A 16,274-nucleotide genomic window follows, 5' to 3' on the forward strand; every position below is an offset into this window, starting at 1 on the left:
TTTACCAGTACTTGTCTTACAATTTTCTTTTTTTTTACCTCTTCCATTCAGCTCACTCAAAATCAGAAAACAGTCCCAAATAATAGGTTAGAAATATCTGTTCCCCACAAGGATAATTTCTCCCAAAGAGAAGACGTGCACCATGGTGCTAGATGGTTTTGGAAATGCATGTGGCTTGTTTTGTTTAGTGCTTATGTTGATGTAGGAGAGATATGACCCTGTCTATTATTAACTTGCATGTCTGGCACAATTACTCTTGAACAATAACATCCTTTCTAATACCCTACTATTACTTCACCTGAGACTGAAAAACATGGATTGTGGACAGAGTAACATGGGTAGGAGCCAGTCTTCCATCCCTCTGCAGCCAAAAATGATTCACAATAGTTTTAGACTCTTTTATTTCTGTTGGTTTTTAAGCAGCTGAATCTCACAGGAAAGCAGTGATGCACTTTGACACGGTATTTTTTTTTTTTTCATGCATGTAGTGAATTATTAGGATGGTGCCTATTGAACACAGCTTTAGATGACACGTATTTTTCTCTTCCTGCTTCAATTCAGGGACTTGAGAATTGTTTGTAAGGCATGGGGCAGACCTGCAGTAGTTTGAATCAGCTCTTGCTTTGCTTCTATATAGTTATTTAACAGCAGAAAATGCCCCCTTATCAAAGCATCAGTGTTTAATGTCTTCACTCAGGGCTAAGTGTTTGGTTGCACATATAAAACAGCTTGTATTTGGCATGTCAGAACGCATGCACTCAAGTTTGGCTTATCCATCTTTGTAATTCTACTTCTCTAACTTAAAAATATACAGTAATTTCCCTGACTGTGGTTAACGTTCTGTTTATGGATTTTTAAGTTTTATCTTTCTGGGTAGTATTATTTTTAGTAGCTTTTTGTTTGTAGGGCCAATACAAATCTTAAACACAGAGGGTTTATAGCTGCCAGGGTTATCCATTAATCCAGTCATCTCTTTCTGCACAGACCGCAACCACAACATCTGAAAAGGGCCTTTCCTCCCTAATTTCTCCTCCTGAGTCCACTATGAAGAATATGATGGGTCTGTCTCTGGTAAAGACCATAGTTCAGGTACCATGATCAGACCCAGTTCCCTGTGTATTTCTTCTGGTATCTGCAGTGTGATGAATTCAGGTTGGAAATAAACTTTATTGTCATTGGAGACCACTCATGGTGCAACCTCATGGACAGGGAACGCCTTTCGTCCTTCCTTGAGCAGAAGAACACTGCAAGCGCACAAAGTTTGTGCTGCTAAATTGTGCCCCACTGAAGACCTCTCACCAGACCACAGGGATTTCCAGATCACTTCTGCTTTCATCCCTGCCTCTTCCTCTGAGCCGTAGTCAACCTCTCACCAGGAGTGATGGAAGTCTTCTCATCAGTGATGTAAACAACAAACCAGACGATTAGAGGTAGGATTTAATGAGGAGTTTTAACCCGAGTCAGCCAGCCAGCAAAATTGCCAAGTAGGCAAAACAGCGACAAGAACCTTTCTCACTCCTGCAGTGGTTATTTTTCTACTTGCCATAAATGTTACTTTGCCCAAGCTTATTTTGCATTGTGTTTTGCCTACGGTGCTCACTTCTGGCCTTTCTTTGTGTCTCTTTCTTTGCTTGTTGTTTCAACAATGGGAGCCCAGGAACTGCTTACGTGAGCCTACAATGTAACCTGAGCCTCAGGGTTCCGGTTGGGAGGCACTCAAAAGCAGCAATGCTGGCAAGATGTTGCTTGGTCATCTGCACTTACCTTGAGAAAAGTCCATCCATCACCTCCCTGAGGGGTATTTTTAGCATTTTCTACAGAGGCAGCAGAAAGTGATGAGAGGATTTGTCTTCCCCTCCATCATTTTTCCTGTCTCGATAGGAACAGTTCTCAGTCCAGGTAATATTTATGGAAGTATGTTGTTGGCTTATACATCTCCCAAATGATGGAAGGGAATTCTGAGCTAAGGGAGAAGAGATGCATTCCCAAATCCTCACACATCACCTGCATCTTTACAGACCTTCAAATAAACCCAAAAGCTGTGTAAACCCTGAGCACGGAGAGGGAAACTGAGGCAAACACTTGCTAGGGAACTGAGCTGGCATATCTCTCTGAAGAAGCATCGCAGATTTAATTTATTATAGGAATTTCACACTTGGTCCTTCACCCCTTTCCTTAGTCTTGAATCCATCAACTTCAAAGCTTGTCTTGGTCTCTCCTGCTTCCTGGCTGTGGGTTCTGGTGAGATCCCGCGGCGTGTCGGGTAATTTCTTACGCCAGCAGTGCCTGGATTCAGTTTTCTGTGCATTCTTTTGAGTTAGATGTTACGATTTTAAGAGCCTGGACTGGTCCTTTCCAGTGCTCCATCCCCAGAGAAGTCTTCTCTATGTGAGCAGGAACCAGCTACATTTCAGACATGCAGAATAATTGTTGAACAGGGCATCTCTGAGCCCATAAACAAACTCTTCATGGCCCATACCTTGTTGCACAAATGACAGCCACGGATCATACACTTCCTAACTGAAGCATAACAGGACAATGTGTTACAGATGCATAAAGTCACTCTGGGCAAGGCCATCTACACGGTCCAGTGATGCCAGCTCATATTTTACCAGGGTACAAAGACATCCACTGCCATGAACAGGGCCAGGAAGAGCTGGGTGAGCATGGAGCCACACTTCCCATCCCAGGAGAGTTCAGCAAAGCCCATACTGAGATGCCCACAGACATCTGAGCATCACCATGTCATTGGCACCGTTGGTCCTTGCGTCTCCAGCTGGATCCACCCCATATGGCTGAGGATGTCTCCTAACTCCCACTCCATGTCCTGATTTTCAGTCAAATTGCACTTTACAACCTCCCCTCACCAGACCTCAGTGTCACACCCAGTTGTTATCTCACAGGTATTTATGAGGTTTGTCCTTCAAAGAATTTGCTTAGGAAGGGGATGTTTGCGAGGCAGAGCCTTGCAAAGCCTTTCCTCCAGAGGGTTTTCTGCATGCAGTATGGGCACCTTGGGAGTGCATCCACACTCATCCCTAGGACTTTTTCATCTGGACATTCCCAGGAAAGAAATTATGAAAGAAAACATTCAACCAGCATGGCAAAATTTGCATTCAACCAGGATGTGTTAAAAGCAAATTTGACTGAGGAGCAGCCTGTCTGTGCAAAGAAGGGAAGAGGAGAAGGTCAAACCCCGATGGGGTTCTGTAGAGATTCTGGTCCTATATCCTTTCTGATAGCTCAGAATATATTAGGTGCAGTCTGGGATATGAGCACTAATGCCACAAACTCCCATAGAATCATAGAATAACCAGGTTGGAAGAGACCCACTGGATCATCGAGTCCAACCATTCCTATCAAACACTAAACCATCCCATCTCATCTCATCTCCCATCTCATGCTCAGTGTAGACACGGCCACTAATTTTGGTAGTATTGGGCAATGAGAATGTCCTCTGCAACTCACTGGTTAATAGTGCAACTGCTTTGGAGCCCAAAGCTGGAATGAGTTATTTTCTTACTTTTTTACTTACTTTTTCTGTTCATGGAGTTAAAAGTTATTTAACATTACAGCGGTTTTGAAATTTCTTGTCCTTTTAAGCTGTGCTTACACTTCTTTTTTCATAAGTAGAAGCAAAGTTCAGGCCAAAACTGCAAGAACTTCACAGCAAGCTTTGTGCTGGAAGATATTAAAACCAAAATAAAACATATAAATGATTTTTTTTAAAAAAAATACATCCTCACTTTTCCCCACCAGACAGATAGCAAGATTTATGCAAGTCACTGAGCAAAGCCAGATTTTGGCAGTTGGCAGCAAGTCAGGGTATAGCTGCCTAGCTACAGTCTAAAATTAGAGCACCTAAAAATTAACTGTATGGCTAAAGAACTTTGGTCCCTGTACTGAATGAGCACTGGAGAATTAGTAATAGGCAGTTAACCAGCTCCACTTTTAATCCAATTGCAAGGGTTTTGCAAAACAAAAACTGGCACAAAAAAAAAGATATTTTAGTGTTTTTCTCAGTTTTCTCAGGTATTTTTGCTTCCTTCATTAAGAAGGGTTTGGGGAAATGAAACATGGGAAACTGCTTAAATATAATAAGGAAAAAAAAATCCCCTTACTGAAAGGTGAAAGACTTACACGTTCTTTTAGGAAGCATGATGTTAACCTCATGTTGTACATCTCAAAAAATGAGTATTTTTCAGCTTCCCCCTATGATGAAAACTGCATTTTCGTAAAGGCTTCCTTGTGAACTCCACAGACCTCTGTGTACACAACCAGCCAGTCCTGGGGCAGCATCAGCCTCCAACTACAGATGGGAAACTGAGGCACAAAGCCTGGAGGGGTGACCATCCAAACCCATGCATTTCTGATGAAAACAAGGCAAGTGCTCCTCTTCACCTGCTCACCTTGATCCCAGCTCTCACACCAGGTGAAAGACTCCTGCACACTCTGTCCCCTGGGCTAGTCCAGGGCCAGCAAGGATGGCTGTAATGCTGTTAGCTCAGGCCATCTATCTGCCCCGATCTTCTAGCCACGCTGGCCTCTCGAGGGCTCTCCACCACCCTAGGCTGGACAGCTCTGGCCCCAAATCCTGTGCAGGATCCAGGAGCCCCAAAATGATAAGGAAAAATGGATTGAAAAAAAAGAAGAAATTGATCTAACAAACCAGTTTCCATTTGCATGGGCATAACCAAGAGTCATTCATGGGATTTTCCCATTTCTGGTTCTTTCCATCTTCAAAGGCTTTTACCAAATGTAGCAAACATTCCCAAGCCCTTTGGGGATGCTTGGGCAGCAGTCAACTCGCATGTGCTTCATACATACAAAATAGAGGCTGTGGAAATTCTCCCTTTGCCCCAGACTCCTGCAATCCTCCCTTAGATTTGTAGGCACACGGAAGATGGCGTGACTTCTCCTAGGGGAGCAGAGAAGATGATGCACCCCATCCCTGCGCAGTAGCCTGGTGAGAAGTGACCACCTTTCTACAGGGCAGAGAGGCGAGTTAGCCACTGCTGAATGGGTATTTGGTTTCTCAAGGCATAGCCACAGTGGGTTCTGGGTACCTCTGCTCCACAAGAAGAGGGCTTGGGTTGTTTCCTTGGAGACTGTCTCCCTCCAGCCATTGAATCTCTGCTCTATCTGTTGCTTGTCTCCACTCTTTATCGGTGAAAAGTTGATGCTTCTTAGAAACTGAGATGATGCTTGTGGTCTTTCTAAGACACAAGAAAGGGCTTCTTAGGATTGTAAACTGGGAGATGTCAGCTTGCAGCAATGCCTTGATGTTAAGACCATATACATACTCACATCCAGTGATTTGACTCAGCAGGAGAAGAGGAGATGAAGACTGCTCAATAACCTCAAGCATGTGGCTCTCAACAGAAAAGAGCAAGGGGATGGGCATGAGAACACAGGCAAGCTCTAAAGACACACAAGTGATGTACCCCAGGGCTGAGTGTTGGGTCCAGCCCTGTTCAATGTCTTTATCAATGACCTGGATGAAGGCATCGAGTGCACCCTTAGCAAGTTTGCAGACGGACAGTAAGCTGGGGGAAGCGTGGATCTGCTGGAGGGTAGGGAGGCTCTGCAAAGGGATCTGAACAGGCTGGACCGCTGGGCTGAGTCCAATGGCATGAGGTTTAACGAGGCCAGGTCCTGCACTTGGGCACAACAACCCTATGCAGTGCTACAGACTAGGAGAAGTCTGTCTAGAAAGCTGCCTGGAGGAGAGGGACCTGGGGGTGTTGGTTGACAGCCGACTGAACATGAGCCAGCAGTGTGCCCAGGTGGCCAAGAAGGCCAGTGGCATCTTGGCTTGTATCAGAAAGGGCGTGACCAGCAGGTCCAGGGAGGTTATTCTCCCTCTGTACTCGGCACTGGTGAGACCGCTGCTCGAATCCTGTGTTCAGTTCTGGGCCCCTCATCACAAGAAGGATGTTGAGGCTCTGGAGCGAGTCCAGAGAAGAGCAACAAAGCTGGTGAAGGGGCTGGAGTGGCTTACGAGGAGCGGCTGAGAGAGCTGGGGTTGTTTAGCCTGGAGAAGAGGAGGCTGAGGGGAGACCTTATCACTCTATAACTACCTGAAAGGACGTTGTAGAGAGGAGGGTGATGGCCTCTTCTCCCAGGTGACAGGTGATAGGACAAGGGGGAATGGCCTCGAGCTGCACCAGGGGAGGTTCAGACTAGATATCAGAAAGAATTTTCTAACGGAAAGGGTCATTGGGCACTGGAACAGGCTGCCCAGGGAGGTGGTTGAGTCATCATCTCTCGAGGTGTTTAAAAGATGAGTAGACGAGGTGCTGAGAGGGGTGGTTTGGTGATTGATAGGAATGGTTGGACTCAATGATCCAAGAGGTCTTTTCTAACCTGGTGATTCTATTCTATGATACTGTGATCCCAGCCACAAAATGCCACAGCTGGACATTTCCTGCGGTGTGAGCTGCCTCAGCCCATTCTTGGTCTGTGGAAGCAGAGCTCATGTAAGCTGTTTTGCAATGGGGAAAGGTGAAAGACGAGAAGTGCATGGCATATGCTGCACCATTTTCTCATTGCAGTGCGTATGAGTCACTCCACAGGATTAGGGACACAATGCTACCCACCTACCTGTTTTATGTGTAGTTCAGAGGCCCAAGTTAGTCTTTTCCTGGAGGTCTTGGACCCAATGGTTTCTGCTGATGAGAGGCTAGGAGTCAACCAAAGGGACTTAGGAGATTCTCAAACCAAGACAGTCTCCTTTCCATGAATGGAGGTTGGAGGTCTAGCTTAGTGTATAAGCATCACCATGGGAGCATCAGGGATTTGATCTCCTTTGCTATGGCAAATTTCATCATTAATACCAGAGATGTTTCTTTTTTTCTGTATTTTCACAGGTTTCCCCACTTGGCTAAGTCTGTCTGCATCTTCTATGACCAGTTTCAAGGGAGGATTGTGATACTGATTCAAAACTTACTGTGATACTCCTCAGACCATGAGTGAGAATAATAACAGTCTTAAATTTATCAGGACATCCAAAACAGGCCTTGTATCTGCTGCAAATACTCATTTAGAGGCACAGCTCGAGAAAAACTGCAATCAAACCTGAGCTTACTAATTATGCCTTGTAAACACAGTTTTTCACCCTGTCCTGGAGCTCTCCCCTGTGAACACAGAAGAGCATCACTTTTGGTGTTTTGGGAGAAGGCACAACTGTTCTTCCCTTGAAGGGCATCTGTCTATCAAGAGCTGAAGTTTTTGCTTTTCTATACTACAGAAACAGCTGCAGTGAAGTTTTAAGGGTTGTTTGCAATGTTTCAGTTTGCTGTTTTAGAGTAAGTGTACTCACCAGCCATCACTTTTATATGAAATAACAGTAAATGATGATTAAAATTGAGGGTTATTTTAGCAATGAAAAGAGTTAAGTTTTCAATTACAAAATTGGAAATGCAGGTACAAAGAGAAAAGCATAAAACCACTAGAGCAAAGACTTCAGACTGACTTTTCTCCTCACATTCTTCCTGCTACTGGGGTTTCTTCTTTGGCACTTGCTTGGCAGGGCTCTGCTACTAAAATGCATTTGTCTCTGGGGCTTTGACTCTCCTGCATGCTTGGATAATTTGTATTGGTTCTTTAATTTCAAAGCATATCTCTAGAATCCATGTACGGTTGAAAATGCCTGCCCCTGATGAATGAAAAATGATCTTGGAATAGAAATTCATCTCCTTCCCTCAGGAAGCCAATTAACAAGCTGCCCCCACAGCACTTTGCAAGTTGTACAGCAGAAAGGGTTTGTGGACATCCCACAGGCGGTTGTCTTTCAATTGCTCCTGGCTCAGCCAATCCAAGCAATAACCTGAGCCGTCCCACGGTGTTAGAATAGCTTGCAACTGAGGTACTATGAAAAACACAACACTGCTTCAACAATTCTTTTACAGTCCTGCAATTGCAGGGTTCTATGTAGAGACCGCGTGTGATCAATCAATGGACTTGAGGTACCTCAGTCCCCCATAGTGTTAAATTTAGGGGGTTGTATCACAGTCAAATATAGAAAAACTCAGGACTAACAAAGTCTGCAGGGAAAAGGTACCAGCCTTGTTTCACAACTCCTGTGGGTCGCAGAGGAGTCATTCCACAGATGTGTGTGGGCAGTTGGCACAGACAGACACAATCCTGCAACCCTTTACTCACCCAGGGAGTTACGCTGACTGCAGCAACACTGTTTCTGCAAATGCTCTCTGTGCACCCCACAGCTGCAGGATCAGGACAGGAAATGCAGTATAAAGGTGGTAATAATCAGTGGCATCTACAACCTGAAGGACAAAACCTGATCTAGTCACCTTAGATTGTCTAAGTCTCTAAATAGCAATTCTCCTCATTCTGTGATGCTAGAGTGTCTAAGTAGGGCTTCTATGAATATATATACATATAGAGAGAGAGGGAGAAGGAAGAATCTCAGCCTAGGAAGAAATAAGTGGAACAATAGGTGGAAATTACAACAATTTTAAAGCAAGCAAGTTGAAACTACTGATTATTTTAGAGCAAGCTAGCAGAATTGCTAAGTTCTAACTTAAAAATGAGAAGTTAAAAAGGTGTTGACCAGATTCAACAGATGTTTAGTATAAAATTCGTTCCCTTTCCTGGAAAGTATAAATAACACAGATAAACCAAGAGTCTTCTCCATGTTAACCTCATGATTCAGTAATTCCTGCACCTTCATATCCTCTTTTTATAGTCTCTACTATTTTTCCCTCTTGTTCCTTCTTAACCTGCCAGAGTAGTTGGCATGAGAAAACTTTTGCAATCCTGTTGTATCAGACCTCATGTGTACAAGATATCCACATCCTTTGGCTAAGGACTGAGAATGAGTGGATTATCATCTAGCTGAGAGCATGTGTGCAGCGCAGAGGCCGCTGCTGTCCCGGCACATCACTCTGATGATGCCAGGATGTGCTGCTGGTTCTCTCTTGCCAAACTTGAGTGCTGGGAATGGCCAGAGTAGCAGCAGGAGAGGTGGCACAGCAGCATAGCAAGGAAGAGCGTGCCCACATGTATAACTCAGTCCAGATTTTGTCCCTGCTGGGTTCAGTAGAAAGAACCTTTCTGCTTAAAATGTTTCCTTCTTCTCCACCAGACCCTTCTCTCTCCACCTTGGCCATGGCTTCCTTCTTCCTCACAGTCAGAAAATGCTCTCCTTCATGGTAACTCCAAAGGTCAAGTTCTTCAGCCTGACCCAGAGGTTTCTGCTGATTCCTACCAGGTTCCAGCAGACTGGTAGACCAGCATCCAGCCGCAGGATGAAGCACTCAGTCCAGTTCACAGGGTGTATCTCTCTTCTGGGACTCCCAGACCTTTCTAGGTGGTCTTCAGGGACAAATACACATTATAAGTTTAAATACAAGGGCAACTAAGTGAAAGGTAACAACCTGCGAGATGTGGAAGATCATTAAAAAGCTGTGGATTTCCTGGTATTTCCCAGATACGTTCTTTCCCTTTTGCTCTGCTGTGGGGATTTTTTTAAGATTTTACTTGGCTACTTCTCTTCCACTTCTCATTATTTGGGTAGGATTTCAGGCAACCCATTTTGAGGTTTTGTACATATGAAAAAACTCTTTGCTCTTGCACGGATAAGAAAGAGAAGAGATTACTAGAAACTGAGAATTTAAACTGATACCGTCGTGCAGAGATTGCAGATACTGCACCCCAGTTCTTAGGGATTGTTTTGATGCTAGATCATCTCTATTTGATTTTGTCTACTGCTCTTGGGAAGGACTTTTTAGAAAACTTACAAAAGTAAGTATGCTTATTTGTTCACATATTCCTATGTAGACCAAGCAGCCAAGTGGTGATGGGACCTGAGGAAGGAGCTAATGTATTTGCTTCCATATTTTGGAGGACGTGGCAGTTCGTGTAGGTTTTGGGTCAGCCTGATGATCTGTCAGCCCATGTCCTGTCTCTGCTTCTAGTCAACAGTGGGTGCTTACAAAACCAAGGAAGACTGGCACTGCTGTATTTTTCTCCATCAGAAGAGCAGGAGACAGCCTTTCAGGTATTACCTTTAGGAGTCCAGTGGACTTATCTTCCACATTTTTTTCTAATTCTTGTTGAACCTGCATGCTTTCGGCCACCCAGCTTCTTCTGCCCCTGTGCTCTGGAAAAAGGGAAAACAACCCAAAACTTCATTTGGTTAACACTGGAAGTGTCTGCCTAAAGATTTCTGTGGATGTTCCCCATTTCCTGATCTCCAAGAAACAATTTTTTCTCCACCTTCTGCTCTCCATTTAGAGTTTCATAGACTGCTCCTGCCATCCCCTACATCATGTCTTTCCCATGTTGAGGACTCCTACCATGTGCCTCCTTCTATACAAGAGGTTTTTATCTCTGATTATCCCTTTTTTATCCTCAAAGCAGAATTTCACTCATTGTTTGAATATTAGCTCATGTCATGAGTTTATTCAGGGGTACAGAGATGCTTTCTTTTTCATTCTTTGTTCCATTAGGGTTTTTTAGCCAATGTTAAGCAAGTACCCAAACTTTTCAAAGAACTAACCATGAGGACTCCAAGATCTCTTTCCCATGTGTTGAAACAAATTTAAAGTCCAGATGTGTGAAAGTTTCTATTGGAAATAATGTCAGCTGTGAAGGTGAAAGGTTTGAAAAAAATCTTCTAAGGGAAGAGGGCAAAAACATTCACAGGATTTATTATTAAATACAAGGTAACACCTGATCAGGCAGACCCAGACTGAAAAATTCTGGGACCTGGGGAAGTGTTGTGAAGGACCTTTACACTGTGATCATCCTTTTCTTTCCAGGCATCTGTGGTTGGTCACTGATGGAGAAATGCTACTGACGTAGATGGACCTTTGCTCTGAACCAATAAAATTGTTCTATCTTCTTAGCATGTGGCTGGAACGATTTTTATGAGGACAGAGTCAAAGCTGGAAATGCTCTGCATGTGCTGGAGAAGCAGTACTTGACACAATGCAACCTACCCACAGTTCATCGGTGTGGGGAGAAAAGAGATCTGGACCGCAAGCACTTTCTCCCTAGTCTTCAGAGAACTGGAGTCAAGGACATAAGTTTGAAAGCCCTAAGACAGAGCCAAATTCTAGTGCAAGAGCTGGAGAAATTAAGACAGCATCAGGTTGTCAAAGCCAGCTGCCTTCACCTGCACTGTGGGCCTGGATTCTGTACCTCAATCCAGAAATAAACTTGACCTTCATTGAAATCTTTATTTGATGAGGAGGCCTCTTACGACTGCACTTTCTTTTGTATTGGCCTGCACAGACCTTTAGAAGCAATGAAACCCAGTAACAGGCAAAACCATTGGTCGCTGGTGTCAGTAAGAATGAAGATGTATTGATAACTTCCTAGCAGCTCATGCTAAAGCTGACCTCACAAAAGATCTCCCAAAGCCTATTAGCTAAGGCACATCCTGGGGAAAATCCTCTTATAGCAGTGGAGGTGAGAATGCAGATGATATTACTGTTCCTAGCACTGCAATCATAGAGAGACAGGGTTATTAAGAGGTTGGCAGGGTCATGCCCTTTATCCCAAGGGAGGATCAAGTCCATCCATGTCATATGTCACCAAGCAGACATGGTGTTAACGTGCTCTTAAAGACGCCCTATGATAACCATAAGCTTTCCAGCCAATTTATTCCTATCCCAAAATTTCCTGACTGTAATTAGGCCCGTTGCTTATTTTACCATCCAGTATGGGCATGGAGATAAGGTTATTCCCTTCTGTGTACCTGTCCTCATTTCTTCATGTATCGTATCTTCTCAATCTACAATTGTACAAGAATATACCATGTTAATTTGTTCAGACAGATCTAGCAAAACCTCCATAATCACCTGTACTAGTACTGGTGCTTGCGTATACATACTTGTATATGTGTGTGCATATCTATATCTATATTTTGATGATCATCTCAACTTCTGGAGTTGGAGAACTTGGGGTTATCAGGATTGCCATGAGCCTGAAAGTGCTTCCGACAGAAAAGCATTGTTGGAAGCTGGCCTGTGAAAGGAGTTTTTCTCCTCTTCCCATTTATATTTCAAAGCCATTGGTATTTTCTTGGGCATCCCCTAAACACTTGCCCATTTTTGGCAAGAAATTTCTCATGTGCAGATCACTGAAAAGGCTTGTAAGATAAAGTGCAGATGGCAAATTCAGAATATGATCAGGAAAGACTCATGAGGGCGTACAAAGTACTTTTCTGCTTCTTTCCTTAATATGTGTTTGTGAGACAAATCTATCCTCATACTAATTTAGAGCAGCTCTGAGTTTGCTCTTGATTTCCATCCTGTTCTTGGAAGGTCTCCTCCAGGGCTAAAAAAGTGAAGAACAGCTAAATCACAGGCTGTTCCAGCTGTGTTTCCCACCTCAGGGGATAGCCTACTACAAGACCCTCATTACTGAGCAAATTATCATAAATTAACCTCTGTCCTGGCTACCTCAGAGTGACTGAGACTCAAATTTCATCAACGTATAATGTCTGGTATAGTTTCTGTTGGTGGAGGATTTGTAGTGCAATGGCTGCTTGCTATGGTGCGTTTGTGGAAGGAGCTCATTTTCCTCTAGATAGGTGTTTCCTTAATATCTTGAGGCTGGGTGATCATCTGGCTCGAAGTTTAGAGCCCTATAGCCAAGACTTGAAGCAGAATTCAAGCTGAGACTGGAAATCGGAATCTAAAGTAGAAGCAAGCCAGCATCAGTGAAAGAACAAGCAGAAAAAGGAGCCAGGAGAGGACACCAAGCCCTGAAGCACCAAAATGACCCAGGGAGAACATCAGACCCTACCTGCTGCCACCAGGCTGGGATCTCACCCTACAGATTCCCTGCATCTCTAGCTATGCCCTCAGAGTGGTTAAGTGCATCTTGGTCAGAATAGCTGTCCCTTTGTGAGGGGCAAAGACATCCTGAGAGGACAATGCTGCTTCCATGGGAGACGGGCGTTTGCTGATCCTGCTTTAACCAGCCTTACACCCAGGAAAGCACCTTTTTATATGACTTACATAAATGCCTCTAGGATACTTACTGATAAGATACAAAGACCCAGAGGACCTGGAAGTGTGTTCATCCCACCCTTCTGGTTTCTTTGTCAGGGATTTAGAGTTTAGGCACCCTGATCCTTCAAATCCTTTAGCAATGATGGGAACCAGGCTGTCCAGCTGCCACCATGATAAGATCTTTAAACAGCTGTTAAGCAAGAGCAGTATCAAGCAAGAGACACTTAAAACAATGCAGTGGTGGTTGCAAAAGGTAGTTGAAATAAGTCAGATATCTTCCCCAGTCTTATCTTCAGGGCTTGACTCTAAGGGGAAAGGCAGCACCATGGTTAAGACTCCAGGGCATGGGGTGGGGGATTCAGGTCTCAGCTTTGCTACAGGTTTCCTGCAACATGCAGCAGATCAGTTGGGTTTAAGTTCAGGGATTTAGCCTGCAGGGTCATGCTTATACTTGCTTGCTGGCCCTATGACACATGTGCAGGCTGACAGCAGTCCAGCATCAGCTGAGGGGTTAAAGGAACTCCTGCTCCACCTCGCCAGGGGTTATGGATCATATTTACTTGTAAAGTACTTGGCAGTTCTTGGAAGCAAAGCACACCATGAGATTTGTAACATCATGGGACCTGTACAAAATACAGCATGGAAAAAACCACAACTTCAGCCACTCCCTCCTCTGAGGGACACATTTTGACTCTGGAGAGTGAGAACCGAGTGCCTCAAGTCAAGATTTTAGGTTGCTGATGAGTAAAATGAGGTGCTTAGCCTTGCTAGGCGATTCCACCCTGTGGCAGCTTAAGGTATCTCTTTTCCAGAAGGTAGAAGCTAAGCACTTTGTAAACATTTCTGAAAATCCTGACCTTATGGTATCCTCTCTGTGGAAGAATCCTATAGCAGTGTTTATGTGCTCTTGGCAATGGAATTTTTCTTCCTTGTTCAAAGTACTCCATGATGTGGAAGTGAATTATCCTCAGGCATCCACATGTACCCTTGGCCATCAGTGTTTGTTTGTGATAAGCAGCTGAGTTCTGTGTTTCCTGACAGTGGTGAAGACAAAAGCAGTGCCTGCTTGCATTTGTTTCCTTTCAATTTTAGGTGATTAGAACAAATCTGCAACCCAGAAAACGGTCTTGCCCAAGAATTAGGTGTGCAGTTTTCTGTGCGGGTTTTTTTCTGTGCATGTTTTTTCTGTCCATGCACAATTTTCTGTGTATGCATGATTTTCTGCTCATGCATTTTCTGCAGGCATTTTTATAAACCCGAATTATTTCAAATCATACCCATAATGCTTTCTGTTTGCAATTTCAGTGGGTCTGGAGTTGTTCTTTGAAAATACATTTGGGTTGCTTCCTTTTAGCTCACAGGCATTATTTTGTATCCCAGCATCCAAAGTGCTGGCTCATGACTATGTGATTTTACAGAAGTTTCCCCTCCCAATAAGTGTAGGCTGCATTTTGAAGGTACTGTCTGAAGCGTATGACACCCCCATGCCCCAGAGATGTGGTGGGTTAGCTGGTTGCCAGCACAGAGTTAATGATGTAGCGTCTCTGAACAGGCTGAGGATGGGACATGGGCAGGAGTAAGAGTAGGCACAAGATTGAAAAATGGTTCAACCATGCATGATGTTTCCTTAAATCCAATATATACCCTCCTGCCTTGTGCAGCACATTAGTCATTGAAGGTTATTTCTCTGCTGGTGGGTTTTTATAACCTGAACAAGGCAGTCAGCCGAAGTCTGTATCAGATGGTTCCTCCCAGAAAGAGGTGAGCTCAAGTGGTGGGAGATGCAGAAAAGTGGTTCATTGGGTTCAAATCAGACAGATCTAGAATATTACCAAAAAAAGTGTCCATATTCCTAGGGAGACATGTGGCTTTTGAATGCTTTAAATGGTTTTGAAAGCAAAGTGATGGGTTTCAGATGCATTTGCAATTTTATTTCCTTCCTTGAAAAGGAAAAGGCTCTGCGGCATGAGGGAGGGATGTTTAACATAACGTATTTGGGGGCTTTATTGAATTAAAAGTAGGAATCTTTCCCTGAGTCGAAACCCACACATTTTTCTAGTTGTTTGCTACAACAGCAGTAACTTTTTAACCCCCTTCCCAGGGCAGTAAAACAATTTTGTGGGACTGGAGCTACAGAAGGGCAAAAAAAAGTATTTTGCTTGGCTTTCCTCCTCTTGGGGAATTAGTCCGTATTTTGCATTCACCAGTCATCGGAGGTTTTCTTCTGAGCCTCATGATCTGAACCTGCTAAGTAAAGCAAATCCAGATTATAGCCTCTCACAGCAGAAATACCGGAGACATCATGAAGGAAGCAGCCAGAGGAAGAGATAGGCAGGAGGGCAATACTGAATTACTACCCTTTTATTTTTTTACCATATTTTCCAATGTGGAATTTCTGTAGAAGTCCCCAAAGGGCTGAAATCAGAAATTTCTGCAAGAAAGGCAATGAGTTTTTCTCTTCTCCTTGGGCTTGTTTCTCAAATCAAAGCTTGTAAAAGAAATAGGGGGTGGATATGCTGGAAGGAAACACGCTGTATCATTTTATTTTTAAATCGTCCGTATTTTGGGGTGACAACTTGAGTGTCTCCTCAGGCCTAGCATTTGTGTCTCAAACCGAGCGAATCCCAAGCTGCAGAATCCAAACTCTAATGTAGTTTGTTTTGACTGGATGATCTGGACACTCCTCTTTTCCTAAGGTTTCTCCTGCCTTGTGTTGCATCAGAGAAGTTTTAATCCTCCATATAGCTCTGCATGAGGCCAAAATAGTACAAAAGCTTCTCGTCTTATGGCATTTGGCTCAGAGACAGCTCTGGCCTCTTGAGAAGATGAGACCTCTCATTGCACTGACCCCCCTGTATAGCTCCCAGCTGCAAGGGCGCCTATGAATTATTGTTTTTAATGTTATATTTAACACAAGCCCAGGCACTGACCTCTCCAGAGTTATGTAGGTCTCTGAGGGATCAAGGACATGTTCCAGCCTGTAAGATAAAACTGACCTTGAAGGACGCCAATTATATATAACCAATGCCCTGTTTTGACCCGTCTTTTCCAGCACTATAGTATTCCTTTGCCCCTGAATGCTCAATCAGCCCTCAAACAGCTTCAGTGTCCTCCTCCCCAGTTCTCTTTGGGATTTTTTTCCTAAGCACGCATTTTTCTGCCTTTTCTTTCTTTCAGGATGGCATCACCAGTCAGGAAGGTGTTGAACCATCCCACTTCCCAAGCTGGTACATCTCTGGCGACGGCGACATCATCATCATGCCAGGTCTCCAGTGGGGAGGACTGAGG

Source organism: Phaenicophaeus curvirostris, chromosome 1, assembly GCF_032191515.1.
Source record: "Phaenicophaeus curvirostris isolate KB17595 chromosome 1, BPBGC_Pcur_1.0, whole genome shotgun sequence".
In the NCBI taxonomy this organism is placed as follows: Eukaryota; Metazoa; Chordata; class Aves; order Cuculiformes; family Cuculidae; genus Phaenicophaeus; species Phaenicophaeus curvirostris.